Consider the following 245-nt stretch of genomic DNA (forward strand, 5'->3'; position numbering starts at 1 on the left):
TGCTGATCAAAACTTGCTAGTTCTCACTCTTTCAATCAAGAGAAGTAACGGCCATGCCTTTATCTGCCAAACTTCTGCTCATATTCTACACTTTTAGCCAGTGTGATTGGCTACTTCCCTGCCTGTCTTCTCAAGCTAAGATCAAGACTTGAATTCTATTTTGGGAGGGGGATTATTACCTATCCATCCCACAAAAGCAAGACTTCCCTCCCCCCCAATTCCCCCCACCACTATTTTTTGCCCTG

The sequence above is a fragment of the Vipera berus genome, assembly GCF_964194415.1.
Source record: "Vipera berus genome assembly, chromosome: 9".
In the NCBI taxonomy this organism is placed as follows: domain Eukaryota; kingdom Metazoa; phylum Chordata; class Lepidosauria; order Squamata; family Viperidae; genus Vipera; species Vipera berus.